Genomic DNA, 18,463 nt, shown 5'->3' with positions numbered 1-18,463 from the left:
AAAGGAATGGGAATTTGTATACTGTATAAATGTGTAAGTTTGGAAATAATATTGTACATATTTTTTTTAAATAAACACCCCACTTTTCAGTAGTTGCTGTGTGATTTTTTACAGCCACCTCAGCTTTAACATCTCATTTGAATTAAGACACACTCAGGAGAACACCCCCCCCCCCCATATGCTGCACTGGAGTGTCAACAATTGATCTACCTGGTGTGGGAACAAAACCCACAGCCTTCTGCACCAAATGTGAGTGTGCTTCCTGTTGCACTGCTGACACTCAAGTGTTCCCCACATTTTGATGTTAGAGTGGTGGAACAAATAAAATGCTGGAAATTAGTAACAACGAATAAATTGTAGCCATTAAATGTCTAAGGTAATCATTCTTAATGCTGTTTTCCCCTCCTTTTTTCTGATTTAATTCACTATGTAGTTACTAATGATTTAATACACATTTAAATTTTTAGCCAGTTTATAGAGAAATTGAAGGTAAGTTAGTTTAATATAAACAGGAATTGCAATATGAAGTGAGAAAAAAGAAAGCTTATGGTATATTTAGAGAGAAAGCCAGGGGAGAGAAATTGATAAAAGTAAGGAAGTGAGTGAAGAAGGGAGAGTAAGGAAATATAAGGTATGAAAAGGTATTTGTCCACATTTTGGGATATATTTTATCCTGGTTTTGATCAAAAGTGGTACCAGCTTTTGGCTAGGAAGTCTTTCAGAATGGTGAATGATGGGGTGGAGGGTATTGACCTGATGGAGAGAGGTAAGGAGTTCCAGGCCTTAGCAACATGGAACGAGTACAGACAATGCCCAGAAGATTTGATAGGTTTGTGGACAGAAAGAGTTTTTGCTCTTTTGATCATAATGACAGACTAGGAACATAGTTGTGTAGAATGTTATTTAGTGCTGGGCAAGTAGATGGATTATGGATAACTTTATAGGTGGCAAGAAGCTGTGTATATGTCAGTTGATCTAACCAATTTAGGCTTTTTAGTGCTATACAGTGGTGGGTTCTGAAAGGGATATTTGTTGGAAATTTAACAACTTTGTTATAACATTGTTAAAGTTCTGATTTTTATGATGCCTGAAAGTTAGTAAGGATGGGAGTACCATAAAGACATGTGGGGCGAACATAAGTAGTGGCAAGTGTAACTTTAATTGTGTCAGTGGAAAGGTTTTTGCTTCTGTAAAGCATCCCTACTTATTGATGCACTTTTCTTATGTAATTTTGTATATACAGGTTGAATTTAAGATTATCATCCACTATCATCCTTAATAATTTGCTGTGAAAAGTGCCTTCAATGGTTGCAGTATCGAGAGAGAGAGAGAGAGAGAGGACTTTAAATTTTGTTTTTTCATGGGAGAGGTATTTGGGGAAAAAAGTTTGTTTTTTTAGAGCTGAGCATGAGTTGTGAGTTACAAAACCATGTTTCATTTGCTGTTAAAGCTTCCTAAACAATTGTTGGGAGGTGTGCTACACTGTCAGATGTGCAAGTGAGTGTGGAGTCATATGTGTACTGTATTAGGGAGGTCTGTTCTCTGGACATGTGGAGGGTATTGGTGATAATCTTAAAAAGGAGGGGACCAAGGATAGAGCCTTTGGTATACTGGTGGTGACTGGGAGGTATGGAGAACGACTGGAGTTTCATTTTACTGACTTATACCTATTGGATAGGTAGCTTTTGAACCACAGAAGGGTATGCCAAGAGAGACCTACTGAGGATATTTGAAGTAGACGTTTACTGCGACAAACTATGTCGAAAGCTTTAGTCAAGTCTAGAAATAAGGAGATTAGTTTGTCATTATCTTTAGCTTTGACACTTGTCTATATTGGTTTGAATTGCAGTATTAGTACTATGGGAAATACAGCAGTCATGTTGTGTGGGACATAGGAACTTTTCCCACAAGAGTTAGTTCAGCAATTGCTTTTGAATACATTTTTCAAGTATTTTGGAGAGTGTGGATAAGATTGCTATAGGTCTAAAGTTAGTAATTTCTGTTGAATTTCCTTCTCTGTGCAGAGGGATAATGTTTGACTTTTTCCATTGAGTGGGAATGTTTGTATTAAAATAACCATTGGAAAAATTATATTATTTATATGACGTTCTTTCATTTATCATTCAATGGTATAAAGCAATATGTGCATCAGATCTGTTGGAAATTAAACTATTGTGGAGAATGGTAAATGTGAAAGTTCTCTTGTTCCAAAACACGTTCACCATTGAATTGTAAAGAAAATTGGTTTAAGCAGTCATATTTCCAGTCATGTATAATATTTAGCAGAGTCAAGGTTGATGCTATATAGCCTTATCCCACCATGATGCGCTTTTTCAAATTCATACAAAAAAAATATTAGTTTGATCATTTTACTTTAAAAGATAGACATTTATTTATCACATAACATTTTGCAAAAGATTACAGTGGTATGTCTCAAAAACTATACAACATAACTTGAAAAGTTACATTTTAGTGTGACATTACACCATCACTTCTGAAGTATCAAATTCCTCATTTGATAAAGTACTCTTTTGTGTAGGGCCCACAATACTAACACTGCACATTATCATTTTCCAAATGCCAGCTTCCCCAGTGATGTACAATAGTCCTCAGAACCTTATCTATAATGCATTGCAGCTTCACCATTGACAATGATGGGATCTTTATCAGTGCATCAGGGCATCAGTTGTAAAGCTCCATTCCACATGCCACAAGGTAAATAATTTTGATACTCATCAAGTAAATGAGTTGGCAGTCACTGCATCACTTACACAGGCACCATATTGTACAAAGAAGAAACAAAAAAATGAAACTTTCGTTGACTACAACCATGCTCACTGTATACAGTCATAATCTGTCACATCACACTTAGATGGCATGTATATGGAATAACTTTACTGTAGTGGCAGGGATGCACTCTCTCATACCAGATCTGTATTAAATGATGCTCAGACATTATGTTTGCTTATGGGCTACTGAAAATTCAGTTTTATTCTTACAAGACAAATAAACACATAATGAAAAGAGTATAAGTTCCACTGGAAATTAGAAATGATAGCACAGTGTGCATAAGCAAACAGCCTCTTCCCCCTATTACCAGTCACCAGGGTGATACCACAAGGCTTCATACATGGGCTCCTCCTCTTCATAATATTTACCAACAACCTATATACTGCCACCCAATATTCCACCATTATCCAATATGCAGATGACTCCTCCCTTATCTGCTCAGCCCACTCCACACAAGAACACCAACACAAAATGCAATCATCCCAAGACATTGAAAAGTACCTCACCAGCCACCAACTCATCCTAAATCCAAATAAGACCAAGCTCATAATTTTATCTAACAAATCATCCAAACCCAGTACCCAATCCCTCTCCATACAATCTAACAATGGTTCAAAAATCAAACCCACCAATCAGACCAAGCTGCTAGGGATAATCATAGATGACTCACTAAAATCTGATAAACACATCTATCTGACCATTAAAAAAATCCACTCTAAACTAGGCGATCTATACAAAGTTAAACCTTACCTTACACAACAAGCTAGACTGGCAACTGAAATATCCCACTTGCTATCCACCCTATACTGCTCTGAGGTCTTTACTACCCTATCAAAAACTGACCTAAATAAACTAGACTCCTGCTATAACAGAATAGCTAAGTTTGCCACCAACCATCCCCACAGAGCACACCACTGCACTGCTCTCAGACAGCTCAGCTGGCTACAACTTTCCAACCTATTATTACTAAAACAACTTTCACATGCCCATAAAATCATATTCAACCCTACTGACTGCCCAGCTCTATCAAACCTAGTCTAGCCAAACACAAACTATAGACTCCTCAGGTCATCCAACAAATTAATGCTAAAAGTAACCTAGTCTCACAACTATCACGTAGACTCCCTATACTCCCATAAAATAGTCAACGAATGGAGCACCCTTCCTCAACAGATAACTAAAAACCCAACCTGTCCACATTTAAAACTACCCTGAAAGACTATTTAAATGAATATTGGCTATACACCTGCATTGCTAACAACTAATATTCTTCCAATTTTTCCCACTCATCTCACACATGTTAGCCCAAATTGTGCTCATCCCACATAGGGCTATACCACTATCTGTCTTATCTTTATTAATCTTTACTCCTTCAGATGACCTGATTTGTAAAACTACATGACCAATTTTGGTCTTTCAAAAGTGACTCACCTTGTAAAGCTACATGACGTAAGCAGCTGATTCACTTTAGATGCTCGAAATACTGAAATATCAAAATTCAGTATTTTGAGCCCATAAATTGGAATCCTGAAAAGAGCAAAACTTCAGAAGCGCAGAATTCAAAACCTCACATACTGGAGGTTTTGAATTAGCGCTTCTGGCATTTTGCTGTGGTTATGGATTCAGGTAAGTGTCGATGTGTTAAGGGTTTTGGATAGGGGCTGTGGTGTGTGTTAGTGTGTTTTTTTGCTGTGATGTGTGTGTGTGAGGAGAATGAAGCTTATGTGGTGGTGTTTTGTGTGTTTTTTCATGTAGTGCAACCTCAGAGTTAGAATATTTAAGTAAGGGGGTGTGGGGGGCGCAGAGGACTTGCCCTCCTGCTTTTATGTAATACAGAGCTTGTGTGTGTGTGTGTGTGTGTGTGTGTGTGTGTGTGTGTGTGTGTGTGTGTGTGTGTGTGTGTGTGTGTGTGTGAGAGAAGGAAGGTGTGTGTTTGGGGACAGTAGAAGCACTAATTTAAAATCTCCGGTATGCGAGATTTTGAATTTTGGGCTTCTGAGTTTTCATTCTTGTTAGGTTTCAACTTTATAGCCTCGACATACTGAATTTCAACATTTCAGTATTTCAAGGCTATAAAGTGAATCCGTGTGTATCTCATATATAGTATTCCTGTATGCCTGAAACATACATGCTTATATTGTATTCTGTTATTATATTTTGCTATAATATTTTTGTTAAGCTCATTTACATATTGTTAGCAATGTACTACTTAAACTAAGTTTACTGCTTGTACTTTAATAATGTTCTTTTTGTTGTGGAGCTTTTCTCCCCAGGTCTCCACTGAAAACGGGTTTTTATCAACCCAGGCAGACACTATCCGGTTAATAAATGTAAATAAAATAAATAAATAAGGAATACATATAGACAGTCTTCATATAGAGATTAATATAATGAAATGACAGAAAATTTCAACAGCATGGAGAAAAAGGGGAGACTGTTTTCAAGGAAGTCTTTAATATACTAGTGAAGAAGACTATAATTAAGGATGTGTAAAGGATAAACCTCAGAAAGCGCTTTAAACCTACTTAATATAGATCAGTGTTAGGTCAGGTGTTCTCAAATCATTTAAGAAAGAAGTTCGCAGAGTGGGAAGTGGACTGCCTTTTAGGAAAATTTCATTTTTAAACAATATGGCTAACACTCAGCCTAACCGTATAGATAAGCCACTCAAAAGCAGGGGTTCTAAAATAGAGAAGCAGACATTTTTCCTTCTCTTACCCCAAGACCTTGCCTGATGTCTCCTCTGCCAGCTCCTCTGTATTTACTAAACTGAGCCATTTGTTCCAGGAGAATGGGAAACAGATAGCCCTGGGGTAGTTGAGAGCCATGTGACCCATTTTTCTGAATGGGACTTCTCATTAGCCATCTGTTTCCAAGCAAAAGTCAAGCAATATTAAGACTGCTCCCTTACCCACTCCCCCCATGAGCACACACTTGCTCTCAGTGATCCTTCTGACCTCATGATCACTACCTGTCAAAGGAAGCATACCCATGCATTCCAGTTTCCCCTCTACTACTTAGTGTAACTACATTATGATAGCATGAGTTCAATCCACTCATAATAGCACTGGGTAGGCACCTAGTACTCCCTCTAGGTGTCCCCAGAAGTGGTAATCCAACAATGACTGCTCATTTCCTTCTTCCAGAAGCAGGTCTTACACAAATCCATGGAACTAGTTGAACTTGGGTTGCCTACTCTGAAAAATTAATTATCAAGGAGCTGCTTACTGTGATGGATCCGAAATCTTCTTAAGACACTAAGGTCTTGCTGGCTGGATTCTGCTGAAATCAAAGTCTAGTTATCACAGTCTGTTGCCCACAGAAACTTGCAGAATATACATTGATGCAGCACCAAACTGTCACTTATACACTGATGCAATAATCAGTAAATAACTTTTTATAACAAACCACACATACTACTGTTGCAGCTTTAGTTACACTGTACCACTTTTTACTTCTCGTTCAGCATAAATGATAACTTTCCTGTACAAAATACTTCTCCCAACAATTTCATTTGCTATAGTCTCTTTATAGTGGTTTTACATCCTGTTTTTCTCCTTGGTATTCTATTTTGGTCTTTGTATAAAAAACATCTGTTTGCTGGTGTTTGCAGAAAAATATGATTTCATCCTGTAGAGAAATAATGCTGGTATTGTCTTTATCCATTCAAACTTCCTTGTTTAACAGTGTCATATGATAGAAATGTACAGATTGTTTTCCTGTTGTCCATTCTTTACATCCTGTCTTTTTTACATTTTTGCTAAGTCTGTAAGAGGCCAGCTTTCTTGCTGACAGTGTGAAATGCATACATGATTGCTAATTTTGTAGGAAAAAATCTCCATTAAGCAAATTCCTTATTTTTTAAGCCACAGTCATTTAGTATGGATGCTGATCACATATTGCTAAACTCTATTTCTACAGTTAAGCAAGCTTTATTTTATACTTTATTTATGTTGCATATTTGTACTTTCAGCCTTAATACCTTGTTGAGCATACTCTAACAATTCCCTCTTTTTTTAAAACATACTCAAAACACTTTATACCGATATGTATTTTTGATCAGATTATATAGAAAACACATTAAGAAACAAAACCTTTAGTCTTCTTTTGATACAAGTCAAAATGCAATTTTACATAGTTAATACAATGATATTAAGTATTACTACCAAAATTGAATGTATCAAACAACTTTTTCTTTTGCAGACCATTTTGTGAAAATATTCCATGGGCTATGTTTGCTTTAGTTTTATTTTTTAACTTGATTAATTTATTTTTTTGCAATCACAGAATCCAATTTATGACTTAGAACTGTTCCATTAACTCTTTGCAGCTGTTGAATTAACTATTTACTTTTATTAATCATTTTATTCCAAAGGATTAGAGATAGACTAATATCTATAAGAGACAAAAACTATGTGCTACTGCAAGTCTTTATACACTGCTGAAAATATACAGTTTCAATGTCATTTAACCATAACATTGTGGTCATATTTTTTAACTGCCCATTAACACCTTGGTTGACAGTGAAATTAACATATCAAACACCTTGGTAAAGTACTGAACTGGGCTTAGATAATAAATATTTGAATGTAATTATTTCAGTATATTTAATACTTGAGGATTTAAAAAAAACATGATTTATACACTAAAGAATGATATGTACATATTAGTCCATTAGCTGTATGAGTACAATATTTTAATATAATTTTCCTCTAACTGGGGTTCCAGTACTGGTATGGATAAAATGGTGGTCCAAAAACAGTGATAAAATTACAACTAGTAATAAAATTACAACTTGCAAATTACGTTTGAACTTGTTACTTTACAAAGTGTTTTATACAGTATATATCTACACAGGCTGTTTGCTACTCATGCATTTCAATCTAGTAGGTACCCTAGACCCATTTTTTAAATGTAATTTCTACTGAATTATTTTCAAAGACTGTAAAGTACATGTAGTCTAATCTTACAAATTTAGTAACATTAACATCAATTACTGCGGTGGTGGTGCCTCACAGTTAGACGTTGCCCATTCGATTCTCAGTTAGAGAGTCTTCTGTGTGTCGACGTGTGAATGGGTGTTCCTTTGTTGAAGGTTGTGCATTAGGCCCGGCAGGCCAGCACGTAAAAATCTATTGCCAATCATTAGCGGACTGGAGTTCTGCTGTGGCGACCCCTAACTGGGAAAAGCTGAAAGACACAAACAAACATCAAGCAAAACCTTGGAAAATTCTTATGTCTCTTTAGAAGTATTTAGTGGAATTGCCACCAGAGGCAACTACATACCCAACAATTAGAAACATTTATGCTTTTTGCATACCAACATTGTCTTGCCAAAAACATATTAATTAAAAAAATAGTGACCATTCTTGCTCAATTTTTACATATCTTTACTCTCTCTTGTATAGCTTTAATAAAGCAATTTTAAGCCATCTCTTGTATAGCTTTACAGTTTAACAGGTTGTAAATACAATTTAATACTAAAGAATACAATAATAACTAGCATGATAGCTATTAGCAACTTGTATAATATTTTATCCTGTTAGTTTTAATCTGTTTACCAGTATTTCTAATGCACTAATACCTGTTTTCCCCTCCCCCAAAAAAGTATTGCCAAGAAGGAATGAGATATTATTTCTTCCTGTAGCTTTATTTTAGACCCTTTTGCAATACTGCTCACACAGTCAGTGTAAAAAAGAGAAAGTACCCCTCCTTCTGTAGTACTACAGTATTGTTTATTTGCTTTATGCTGTTAGAATAAAATGTATGTCAGCCCAACACTTTGGTTATACATTTGCTTTATTGGGTTACTAACAAACTATAGACATTTGTCTGATCTGATTTTTTTTTATAAAGCTTTTACTGTTTACTACTACTAGTAGGTATTTACACCCTCCTGCATAATTTATTTGAAATATATATATATATATATATATATATATATATATATATATATATATATATATATTATGTCCCATTTGCTGGCTGTACTTGATGTAACTGAGGTGTTTTACTTTTAACATTTACCTGCAAACAGATTAGCAGTGACATATATGCACAATTGTGACGTTTTATTACAATTACCAAATAGTGTTGTATGTGAACATTTAACAATTATGTTTTAATAAGAATAAGTTTTTGGATAAACTCAAGCCACTTGTCTGGCAATCAGTCTTGTTTTTTTACCTTATCTGCTCAATATTTCCTATAACTATTTATCCAGTCTGGGAAGGTCTGAGCTCACATTTCAGACTCTGAAGACCATAGTTAACCCTTTTAGCATTTTTCCTTTAATCATCTGTTAATACACTTGCAATTTGATAGTAAAATGCAGTTATAAAATACTTAGAACTATAATACGTATTTGTGATTTGCATAACTATACATTTATACTACATAAACAATATTTTACAAATAGCTTACATATTTTTGTAACTTGGATTTCAGTATTTTTGTATTTATTTAACTGCCCTGCCATTCATTTTACAAAGACTGCTTGACTAATACCATCTATGATTTTATTTCTTTTTAAAATTCAGAACTTTAACTGTTTGGTCTGGTGTTACTTTTCAATTATAAAAAAATGTAAAAAACAAAATAGATATTAGCTTAACTAGCACATGTTTATATTTACATTATTTACATTTGCTGTTGTCTGCCTTTTCTCTTGTGCACTTTAACAGATGTACTTTATATGAAAAAGAAAATACATGTATGTCAATCTTGTGACTTCAAATCTTTACAGTTTTTTACTAGAACTGTTTTGTTTACCTTTTGACTATGGTATGAGAATGGCAGTCATGCACTCTACTTTACTGTTGTACTGATAAATGTCTTGCTTTAATTGAATGAAAGTCATGCATCAGATCCTGCCATGTATGCTTAACCATTTTCAAAACACAAACATATTATAAAATATATCTCTTTTGTATAGATCAGCTGTAGTTTCCTGTACTTTTGCAATGTTTTCTTAAGCTCAGCTTTTGTCTGGAGGAAGTCAGTCTCTGTCAGTTCAGCTAATTTGTTTTCTTTATCCTGTAACTGCTGTTCAAGAGTTTTCTGTAATGTTGCACAGCCTTTCTGACATTTTTCAGTAATCTGTTCTGCTGAATCTAAAACTCCTATGCAGTTTTGAAAAAAATGTTTGTATAACTTGTCTAAATTTCCTGAACTCATTGTGTCTATCTTTTAGACATTTATTACATTCTTTTGTAACAAGATATACTGGAGGTTCTGTCAGTAACTAATTTGACTGTTGTTGTAACTTGGAAATTAACCTTTCACATGTGGTGCCAGGACATAACTGTTTAGCATCTGAATATAATGTAAGCATATTAACTTTTCCTAATTCTTTACCATTAAAATGTTTGTCTGCACAGTCTAACCTTTAAGTAATGTCATGCAACAGTTTTTTTATGACATTGTACACAGAAAGCAGTTTCATGTGATTTACACAATGAACATTTGTCATATACCACATGGTTTTCTTTGCGATACCAGTCAAATATTGTAATCCATCTGCATAATGCCTTAATATAAACTTGCCCTAATAAGGTTTTATATTTACTAATGTACTGTGTATACCAGCATTGCAGTTTACTCCATATTTTATCTGGTTGTTCTGCTATATTAAGACTAAAGCTTGGCTTACAACTGCTTGAATTCTGTCTAATAGCATCCATACTAAAAATGTGACATAGAAAAAGGTCTTACCAGTTAGCAAGAAAACAGGTGATCAGGCTGCTGTTGCATATGGCTGGAAAATTTTCAGAGTCACTTGAGAAGCTGGTGAAAAACAGCAGGCAGTGAGATGCTGTGAAAATTTGGTGTTCATCTTTCTTGGAGAATTTATGGCACTGCAATTTTCCTGCACTGCAGGTTCAATCTGGATTCAAACGTCTGAGAAACTGTACTGCTACAAGCTGCATAAACTGGAGTATTTCTGTTTAGGATTTACACATATGTACAAATGTTAGTTACTGCAACTTCACTGAAGTAACCCTTTGTAGGTATCATTCCCCTGTGTTCGAATGCAGGTAGGCTCTCCATTGAAAAATTTATTATAAAGGTGCTGCTTACTGTGATGGATCCGAAATCTTCTTAAGACACTAAGGTCTTGCTGGCTGGATTCTGCTGAAATCAAAGTCTAGTTATCACAGTCTGTTGCCCACATAAACTTGCAGAATATACACTGATGCAGCATCAAACTGTCACTTGTACACTGATGCAGTAATCAATAAATAACTTTTTATAACAAACTACACATGCTACTGTTGCAGCTTTAGTTACACTGTACCACTTTTTACTTCTCGTTCAGCATAAATGATAACTTTCCTGTACAAAATACTTCTCCCAACAATTTCATTTGCTATAGTCTCTTTATAGTGGTTTTACATTCTGTTTTTCTCCTTGGTATTCTATTTTGGTCTTTGTATGAAAACATCTGTTTGCTGGTGTTTCTAGAAAACTATGTTTTCATCCTGTAAAGAAATAATGCTGGTATTGTCTTTATCCATTCAAACTTCCTTGCTTAACAGTGTCATATGATAGAAACACGTACAGATTGTTTTCCTGTTGTCCATTCTTTACATCCTGTTTTTTACATTTTTGCTAAGTCTGTCAGAGGCCAGTTTTCTTACTGACAGTGTGAAATGCATACATTCTTGCTAATCTTGTAGGTCCATTAAGTAAATTCCTTATTTTTCAAGCCACAGTCATTTAGTATGGATGCTAATCACATATTACTAAACTCTGTTTCTACATTTAAGCAAGGTTTATTTTATACCTTATATATGTTGCATATTTGTACTTTCAACCTTAATACCTTGTTGAGCATACTCTAACATACTCTGTAGTCAGTGCTTTACTCCTGTATACCACAGGGATGGATGACATAATGTGGAAGAACAGCTGGGATAAATCTAAACTGCTATTTCAGAAGCAAGTATTCCTGGTGAAAAACACATATATCTCAAAAATAAAATAAATAAATCAGTACAGTTTACTTTTATGGTGACATCACAGTTTATGGAATATAAAGTTTAGGAGATAGAAGAACTCAGAGAAGCAGTTAAAGAACAAAGTTATGATACATAAGGAAGAAGGTGAAACTGTCAAAAACATAATTGCTAAAACTCAGGATAAGATAGACAATGTTTCAAGAAAGGGAAAAAACTATGTACAGATAGTTAAGAAAAAAAAAGTCAACACATGGGTAGTAAATCTAGACAAAATGTCCAGTTTGGCAGTAAATAATGGTACCAAATGGGTTAAATGAAGCAAAGGATGATGAGAAAGTTTTGCTAAAGTGAAGCACTGACTACAGGGTAGGCAACCCAATGATCACAAAACAATTAGTTGTTCCCACTCTCTTCTCAGATCAATGGTCTAAAAGAGTTCCAGAAGTTAAAGACACATATAAAGTAATGTGGACTGATGGGATTTGTACTAAAATTCTTAAGGAACTGAGTGGAGGACTAATATTTTATTTACTTTTTATATTTCCTAACCAAGTAATCCCATAGGTCACAAGTGTCCCTGTTTTGGATCAAACCAGGAGCTCTGTCAGGTTAAGCGAATTCTACGTGCATGCAAAGTCAGAAAGTAGATGGAAGAAATCAGATTATGTGCTCTTGACTACAATAAAAAGCTTGTTAACAGCTTAGAGCCTTAATCCTCTCTTCTAACAACCAGACCATCCTCTTAAAGTAGCATCTTCGTTAACTTAAAAACGAAGGAGAGCAGGGTTCCCTTAAAGTAGAAGAAGGCAAATGTGATTATCTTTCTTAAGAGCATAATCAAAATAGAGGTTGGAAACCACTGATTTGCCAGTTTGAACTGAGTTCTATGAAGAATCATGGAATCACTAGAAGGAAGAATCTTGGAATATTTAGAAGATAATGAGGCATTGCTCTTAGTACACTATAGGCATATAGAAGAAAAGTCATATTAGCAAAATAAAAGAGCTGTATGTATTCTTGTTTCACTGTATAGTGCTTTTTTACCATTACATGCTTCACAGAAACTTCAAAGAGAATTGCATGGAACCAAATAATTTGAGTAGTTTGTTGAGTTGACTAGGATATGTGAACAGATGTTAGGTCTACTGATAAAGCATAACTAAACTTTACATAAGGAAACTGAAGGCTACCTCATATCAAAGCCAAGGAAGGCCACAAATTATTGTTAAAAATATCAGTGTGAAATGCATTCACTTTTCTTTAAGAAAAAAAGTAGACATGCCTTCAGTGTCACCTATAATGGCAAGTACAGAAAAACAAAAACACACATTTTTAACATAATCAATATGATTAGTTTATGGGAATCACATCTGAACTAATCACAATGCATTTCATCTAGGGAATATGTAACGACTTAATCAAGTATAGAAAAACAAAACTCACAATGTATTTAATCTAAGGATTATGTATAATTTTATTTAGGTGGGTGTTTTATGGTACCATATAAAATATCAGACAGGATTCTTAATTTTTGTAAGAGTATCCAACTATGAAAAATGCCAAAAAAGGATCTCCGGACATGGATAAACAAGAATACTGATTTACTAATTTAAAACTTAAAACCCATGCATTGGTTAAGCACTTTTGGCCACATCTCATAGGACATCATCAGAATCAATACTGAGATACAATAGGTAGTTCTATTTTACAATAGGTAGTTCTATTTAAATAAACCTCACAGTGTCATGTGGTCGCATTCACAAAAATGTCATTCATAAAACTATAATTCATAAATACAAAATGTTAGAACAAATAAAAGCATAAGTATTGTAATGATAAATAACTGTTGAGATACATTCATAATTTCGTAGATTTATATTTGAAAAGAATGATACTTAGTGCACCCACAACAGATATAGTATTACTTAAACCTTGGGGAGATTAAGCATTCACTCTCACTTGCCATTTTAACTCTGTCTGCTCAAAGGTATTTTTCCAGTCTCCTCTATTTATAAAAAATCTCTACAGTTTCTAAAATTAAAAATATGAATTTGTTTAGGACAATAACAGAATGTCCAAATAATGACAGGAGATAGCTGAACTGGTTAAAACTAAAACAGATTTGCATTTTGTTGTATATCAGGCTAAATATTTGAAGTTAAAATGGAATCAATAAAAATCAAAAAAAGATAAAAAACTTGAATGGGATGATAGAGACCAAAAGAATAAGAATGTCTATCCCAGTAATGCTAAAAAGTTTATGAATGTTTACATGAATCATGTTTCAGTAATACTAGGTTAAATGACAACGGTGACACTTTAACAAGATGGCATCTTTAGATGCAATTCCATTGAGATGCAGCAAGAGAACAGCCAATTAGAAAGCATCCAATTCAACATACAATCAAAATCATTATTACCTCAATAGGAAGGGCTGGATGAACAAGAATCAGAAATCCCACAATCAACATCAGTCAGAATATTGGAACCAAAGTGGGAATTAGAATTATTGGATTTTCCTTTTAATGAGTCCACTGGTACTGTCAGAATGTCTTCTTTTTTAAACATTAATATATATAATTTTACAAACATTAAGACAGGCCTGATTTATCACAGCCTATTTGTCAAGGGATTTATGTTTTTTTCACAGCTAGTCAAGCAGATGTTGCATCAACTATATTAGATTTAAAATTATTTATTAGGAGGCTGAATTTAAAGGTGTATTTTTAGGACAATGAAAAGAAATTGCACATAAGGTATAACTGTGTTTTTAGAGTCCCAGTACCTTTAATCCATTTACTCATCTGATTGTTCAGACATTTGAAAGAATGTGTGAAGCAGACACAGGAAAGCATTAGAGGGTCCAAATTGTAGAAAAAGTTTCAATTTGACATGTGAGGAAAGAACAATATTGAATATTTCTACAAGTAAGAAGTTAAGTCTTATGAATCCAGATAAAGGAGGGAGTTTGGTTGTGATGGAAATGGTCGATTACACCAATAGAATGATGGTATCATTAATTAATTAATTTATTTTACCTTTGTTGACCGAGCATATCTGACTGAGCTGAGTAGCTCTTTTTCAGCAGAGACCAGGGGAGAAAAGCACCACTTAAAATGCAGTTACAATGCAAACAGAAATATTATAATAACAAGAAAAAATACATAAGAGGCTCATTACAATATCTATAAGTCTTACTCAAATTAAGAAAAAAAGTTTCAACACAGTACAATACTTTTGAGAGAAAACAGTTTGACAGGTGATATAATGTTGAGTATTTCCTAAAGGGATTAGCAGGTTGTTCTTATGGTGGGTGAGTACAGTGACAAGCCCAGAGACTTCTATAGTGTTCTTTGGTGGCTGACTCAAATTGTTTAGGTTTAGTAAGGGTCCTAATTTCTAGAGGTAGTTTGTTCCAAGCAATTGCTGGGTGATAGCTGTAGGCATTGCACCCTGATTTGGTTTTGGGTTTAGATATTTGTAGGAAGTCTTGTCTAGAGCTTCGGAGTGGTCTAGAAGGAGAATAATAGGAGATGAGGGAGGATAATGCTGGACAGTAGGACGGTAGGTATAGGATAGAATGAATAGAGGAGAAAGTGGTGGGGTAGTTTAATGATTGGATTTATAGGTTTGTTGAGCTGCAAATATGGCTACCTTATTTTACATGGCCTCAAGTTTGGCCAGGAGTGTGGAGTTCAGATTTGTGAACATCTGGGAGCTATATAAGAGACTGGGTAGAAGGTAGGCATGCGAGAGAGAAACTTTGGCATCAGTTGTGAGGAACTTTTTGTTTCTGTAGAAGAGCCCTAATTTCTGGTGAGTTTTCCTAATACAATTGTTAACATGTAGGTCAAATTTCAGCTGATCATCAATGGTGACACCAAAGAGTTATTGTGCTGATTTCTATCTCAATGAAGGTATTGTTAAGAGATCATATGGAGAAGTTGGATTTTATATGGTTAGGATTTTTGGTGTAAAAGAGTAACAGTTTTGTTTTTTTAGGGTTGAAAATTAGGTGGTTATTGGAGAGCCAGGTTTCTACTGAGTTGAAAGATGCCTGAGTGGTTGAAAAGAGATCCAAGGGAGAGTTGGAAATGGTGATGATTGTACAGTCATCAGCATATTGTACTAGAGAAGACAGAGGACAAGAGGTATAGAGTTGATTAGTAAAGACATTAAAAAGTAGTGGCCCAAGTATGGAGCCTTGAGGAACTCCCATTTTTACTGGGGGATAGGCAGCAATCAGTGAGATGGCACTGTGCACTATCAGTGAGGTAGCTGGAGAACCATGCAACAGTATCTGAGGTGAAGTTAATGTTAGATAACATTTCCAAGAGAAGACGATGAGACAGTGTTGAAAGCCTTCAAAAAGTCTAGGAAAGGGTAAGAGATACGTTTGTTGTTATCTTTGGCCAGAAAGACTGCATTGAGGAAGGATATTAGGGCTGTAGTAGTACTACGTTTAGGGTGAAATCCTTGTTGGGTGGGTGTGAGCAGATTGTCCTGTATTAGGTATTTTATGACTTGTCTATGTATACATTTTTCCAGTATTTTAGAAAGGGGGGAGATGATAGCAATCAGTCTGAAATTGGTTATGTCTGAGGAGTTACATCCTTTGTGGATAGGTAGTGTATAGAATAGTTTCCAGATGGAATGAACTTTACATTCCAAGATGGAGAGATTTATTAGTATAAATACAGGAAGAGTTAGAGAGTTAGCTGCAAGCTGAAGAAAAGTTGAGGCGATGCCATCAGCTGATACTGAGCATGGTTTTAGTTTGGAGAGTAGAGTTTTGATATACTAGTAGGCACAGATTTGAGGGAGAAGGTATGGGTAGAGTTTGTAGTTGGAGCAGGTTAAGAGAAGTTAGATGAATTAGTAGTACAGGTGTTATATTTAGGGTTAGTTTTGATATGGATTTGATAAAATATGTATTAAAGTCAGTGGCTATTTCTTCTGGTATTCTGTCGGGGTATGGATTTCCAGGGTGAAGTATTTGGTTTATGGCATTCCAGAATTTTTTGAGATTTGATTTTAGACCATTTGAAGGGTTGAAACAAATGTCATGTTTGTCTTTATTAATGTGCTTTTTGCCAGATTTCTGAGTTCTTTATATCTCTGTAATTCATGAGGGAGTTTGGTATGTGTCCACATTTTCCATGCCTTGTCTCTAGATTTCATTAGGGTGTGAGTAGTTTTTGATAGCCAGGGAGATATGTTGGATTTTATGCAAACTTTGTGGAGAGGATGTTTGTTGTCTATATGTCTGTTGTTCTGCACAATTTTCTCTTAATGATGGATATAATTTACTATTGTTAAATATTTTTGACTTTTTTTTTTTACTTGTAATTGACTTTTTATTGTAATTCTGTCATGGAGCTAATCTCCCCAGGCCTCCACTGAAAACGGGCCTTTCAAAGCCCAGTGGACTTACCTGGTCATCAAACTAAAATAAAAAAAAATAATAATAAAAAAATAGGAACTAGTTGGTTTAAGATGCTAAGGAAGATGGAGTTGAAAGCCTGTAAAGCTTCATCTAGAGGGAGTTGGGTGAGGAATTGCCAGATAACTGTGGAGATGAGGGATTTGAAAGTTTCAGGGTGGAAGATAGGTTATGACAAGTAATATATCTATGATTTAGGGAAGTGGGAGTGAATCTAAGCACTCTTATAGGGGGAGTGATCACTGAGAATGTTTGGTAGAGTTTCCAGGTTATGGTATTTGGTGGGATTTGAGACTAGTGCCCAGTCTATAAGGGTGCTAGGTGTTTGAGAGTTATTGGTATGAGTAGGTTGGGAGATTATTTGCATAAAGCCATATAAACTGATGTGAAGAATTTGGATTGCAGAGTGTTAACGAGTTAATATTAACATCTCCAAGAAGTATGGTTTCATTGGGAATGTGTTGAGAAAAGTATGAGAGAATGCTTCTAGTAGAGGAATGTTATCCCCTGGTGGAGTGTAGATGGCTGCTACTGTGATTGTAGTGTGGTCATTGAGTTTGAGATTAGCTGTGACTAATTCTGCAGGTGGAAAAATTGGAGTAGGTTTAATATGGCTAGTGAGAGTAAGGTGGTTGGAGTAGACAATGGCTATGCCATCCCCTTTTTTAATATGGTGATCTAGGTGGAGTATATTGTTTCCTGGGGGGAGAATGTCTTTGTCTAGGTTTTGACGTTTTAGCCAGGTTTCTGTTAGAGAGATGATATCAGGAGTATGATTTGATATCCAGGCACAGAATTGGCTGACTTTGTTATGAATATTCCAGTGTTTATTGAGTAAAAGGATATATGCTTCTTTGGAAAGAATGTGTCTCCTAAGTTGGTAGGGGTACTGATGCTGGTGGTAAGGCTGGGAACAGGTCCAGGATTAGGGTGTATAGTATGTCACCTGAAATAAATATTATTTCAGAGACATGGTACAGTTTGTATTTTAGTAAGTAAGATGCTTAGTCTTGTTTTTAGGAAACAGTGGGTGGGAGAGTGGGAATTTGATTTTTGAGAGTGGTGTGTTCAAGCATAAAAGTGATGCAGAGATAGTTATTAATGGTTGAAAAGTAGAGAAACTACTGGTAAGGGGATGGAGATCGCTGTATAGTAAAAGATGTGAGGGAGAGAAGAAGAGATAATGGAAGGAGAAGAATAAAAAGGATTAAGGTATTCATTGTTGTAAGGAAAGAGAGATTAGGCAGGAGTGGTAAGTGGGAGAAGAAGT

The sequence above is a fragment of the Protopterus annectens genome, chromosome 5.part0, assembly GCF_019279795.1.
Source record: "Protopterus annectens isolate FY-2018-M chromosome 5.part0, PAN1.0, whole genome shotgun sequence".
NCBI classification, from domain to species: Eukaryota; Metazoa; Chordata; order Ceratodontiformes; family Protopteridae; genus Protopterus; species Protopterus annectens.
The sequence above is the reverse complement of the archived record's forward strand: the minus strand, read 5'-3'. Positions refer to the sequence as shown.